At 41.5% G+C, this 3747-nt stretch overlaps 1 long non-coding RNA gene across 1 annotated transcript; it reads right to left on the reverse strand.

Moving 5' to 3' along the window:
- Window positions 1-845: 845 nt before the first annotated feature.
- On the reverse strand, window positions 846-3732 carry LOC123983616. The gene is made up of 3 exons (XR_006828235.1): window positions 3366-3732; window positions 1502-1561; window positions 846-1211 (listed from the first exon to the last, which is right to left on the reverse strand). It is a non-coding gene; the product is annotated as an uncharacterized LOC123983616 (long non-coding RNA).
- Window positions 3733-3747: the final 15 nt, after the last annotated feature.

Genomic DNA, 3747 nt, shown 5'->3' on the forward strand with positions numbered 1-3747 from the left:
TTGTGTGTTTGTGGTTGCACATGTGTTATTTGAACACAGAGGGCTTGGATTCAGCATCAAAGGCCCATTCACAGTGAAGTGGCAGAGGCAGTCTCTCTGCCTGCCACCAGCTCTAATTAGTCATTCACACTGGTTATCGCCAATCAGCGTCTTCTTTTAGCTCTCAAGAGCAAACACCCCACAAAGAGACATGCATACACAAATATACACACGCAAGCAACCATGCACAAACACTCGCAAAAGCACGCTTGCAAATAGACAGGAGCGCAGGAAGCAGGAGGAGATGGTTGAAGCACATAGGTACCTTTCAACAGGTCTGAGACAAGCTATATGAACTGATTTTTTTTCTCAATGCCACTGAGATTCAATCATGCCATCAGAGCAACAAATTAAATAAATTGGGATTTTTTTCCAAATCCAGAAAATGCCAAAGCTCTAATTTAATTAACAATAAACAAGATGACATATCCACAAATTGATTTTCTCATTAAATGTTAACAGTGATGTCTGGAGGGCTCCTACAATCATCGCTACTTTCTCAAAACTTACTTTATTTTTATATGTTATGCTTCTAATAACTCTTAACTGCTAAATATTAATATCCAGCATTATTCTTCTTCTTGATTACAGGGCTTATCAAAAATATATGCTAGTTTCTTTGTTTTGTCTACATACCTCTATTTCTTTGCGTAGTTTTTTTGATGTGATGAACACAAACAAAACAAAAACAGGGACAAAGTATAAAACATTAATAGCATTCTTCACATAAGTTTCATAAAGCCATTTCTTGAACAATAAAGTTGATCATAGAACCATTTAATTTCAACCTAAATGAACAAAGCAGCAACAAACCTCCAAATATGACTCATATGAGTCATGTCAGAGCAGAGGGATTGATCATCCAATGAAAGTCAACAATAGCTAAGGTCAAGACTTTGAACGTGTGTATGCTGTGTACATGTGTGGAAAGTCAGTCACAGCTAGATGATGTTCCATCTCCACTTTATCTAACTTGGGAGGTAAATTAACTTCCACAAACAAACAGACAAACAAACAAAAAGGATGGAGAGATGGAAACTGGAATGAATGCAGCCACTGGTACGCAAGCAATCACCTGAGACAATCCACAATTTCCTTCTTCATGCTAATGGTAGTTTCATTTTTCTTTCTCTCCATCTCTTCTTGCAGTTGATCATCCATCTGTGCAAGGCCTGGTTTAGGGAGATATGGAAAGAGTTTACGTGTGATTCAAGGACGTATGAAACGGAGACAAACAGGTGAGCTGAGAGAGAGAATATAATGAGATAGTAAGAAACACGTCTATGTGTGCACTGAGGCAAGAAACAGGTCCATCACAGGGCTACAGAGAATCACATTTCTACCTCATGGTTCTGCATTGTAATTTGGAAAAACAAAGAAAAAAAACTGACAGGGAAAGCCAAAGAGAAAATAAACTGATAAGAGACAGAAAACACACACACACATAAAGCGAGGTACTCACTTGGGAGTCGACACCTGGTCAGATCATCTCTTTCCAGGTCAGTGTCTCCACTAGCAGCCACTGATGGGACATCAGCAGTGAGCATGTGCACTTGGACTTGTAATCCATGTATGGATCTGATCTGATCTGATCAACAATGTGTAACACTGAAACATTTTACTTGTAACGTCCTGGGAAACAGCCATCCCTCCTTTCTTTCCCCCTCCATTTTGTAGTCTTTTTATACATCCATTCAAGCTTCCTATTCTCCGTCTCTCCTAATGCTCCAATTTTTTTCTCTCTTTGCTCTCACCTTCCTCCTTCCCTTTTGCCCTCATCCATCCCTTACACCCACACTCTCAACCATTTTTACGTCATCAAGCATCAAGAACAGTTTGTCACATTAGGTAGCTGCTCTGCAGAGAAGTGAAAGAGGTAGAGATCGTTGACCTTCCTAAAGACAAAGGCTTTCTGCATCTTAAACAGAGAGTGTTTTGTTGAAAAAGCTGGGGCTTGCAGATGGTGGTTGCTTCTCTGCTTATACAGTGAGGCTATTATCATGTTAGGACCCACTGTCACTGCTGTCACCTCTCATCACACACACACACGCATACACACACATACATAAATTGAAATTGGCGATTTGAAAACATTTTCACGGAGGCTATACATTTGAATTTCCGCGGTCACTAAGCAAATAATAAACATTTAGGGACGAAATGGAACAGTCTTAAAGATAAAGGTCCAATAGCATACACATTTTAAGAACATGTTATGATTACATTAATAAAGATCAAAAACTAGCAAGTTGACAACTTTGCAACTTGTAAACTTCAAGCAAGTGCTACAACACAAGACATAGCAATAATACTAGTCCAACAGAAAGAATGCCAGCTTGGCTTCTGTCTTTTTTATTTCACGAAGCTCTTGCAAACATCCAGGAGCTTCTTGCTTCGTCACTCTGGACGTTAACGATGGAAACTAAGAGAAAAAGAGAGTGACTGAGGAGGAGGCCAATCTACACAGCAACTAACGCAAGAGCAGCTACGAGTAACGTACCGATGTGTTATCTAAGTTTGCTATCAACTTGAGATTTAGATAGCGGCTAAACCTGAAGTCTGGCTGATTTTGTTCGAATTAACAACTTTGCTAACACAGGCAAACATTAGGCAAACCTCTGCCGCGATATCCATACTGAGAATACCGAGCTAGCTTCTTCCAAAGAACTTCCATTGTGCATTATATATTTTTTGCTTCTTCTTATAGGTTGCTTGCTGAAGAGTTGTGTTGGTGCCATTGTCATGATAAATGTCCTGCCTGGGATTCCAGTGTTACATAGTGCGAGCCCGGAGTGGTAATGACAGAGACGCCATTCACCTTTTTACAAGTCAGATGTAACCCTTTTCACCATCGGCTCGTGATGAGGCAAGTACACTATAAAGCAACATATAAAGTGTTGAGCCCCCTTAACCCTAATGTTTGGTAAAATGGTGAAAGAGACATCCCATTGTATAATAAACCTGTCTAGGAACGCTATGATTCTCACTCTCTCTACTACCAATGAGAGGCTGGAGGGATAATCCTGACTTTAACCTCTTATTACCGCAGAAAATACTGATCTACTCAGATACAGAGCATGTGATGAGACAGACATCAAGAACGCAATAGCTCAGTTTCCTTCTTTGTATTGTGCAAGAATCACATAACATTTTAACAACAAATAATGGAGTGAAAGACAAACAATCTCAAAAGACCCGGGGAATATAGGGATTAGTCTTTTATAACCTGAGTGCACTCTTTTTTTTAGGTTTGTTCTTGTAGCAGGCCTGCATTAGTTCGTTGGCGCGCTTAGTTGGAGCTCATAGAGTGAAGAAAGTAACAGTACCTCCTTGAGTGGAGTGGAAAACCCAGATCCTACCGGGGCGACGTTGTCCGCAGCAGCACAGCGAGGGTTACACAGCTTCGTCCGTCCGTCACCACCAGCAACACAGCCCTCCGTGGAGGAAAACACCAGCGTTCCGATGTGGTCTCCTCTCGTCCAGCAGGCGAACGGTGTGTCTGCGGTCCCTCCCACGACGGTGTCACAGTCCCGCGAAGCCACGAGCTAACTTAGCCACAGAACTAACAGGTCTAAGCTCACTTCCCAGTGCAAATACACACACCTCCAGTGGTAGCCCCACAGTCACAAACTCCTACGACGGCGAGAGCAGTGTCCGATACCATGAATAGTCCAACTTAAAACGTTAAGTGCCGTAAAAGCACTGTTA

Source organism: Micropterus dolomieu, linkage group LG02 (assembly GCF_021292245.1).
Source record: "Micropterus dolomieu isolate WLL.071019.BEF.003 ecotype Adirondacks linkage group LG02, ASM2129224v1, whole genome shotgun sequence".
In the NCBI taxonomy this organism is placed as follows: domain Eukaryota; kingdom Metazoa; phylum Chordata; class Actinopteri; order Centrarchiformes; family Centrarchidae; genus Micropterus; species Micropterus dolomieu.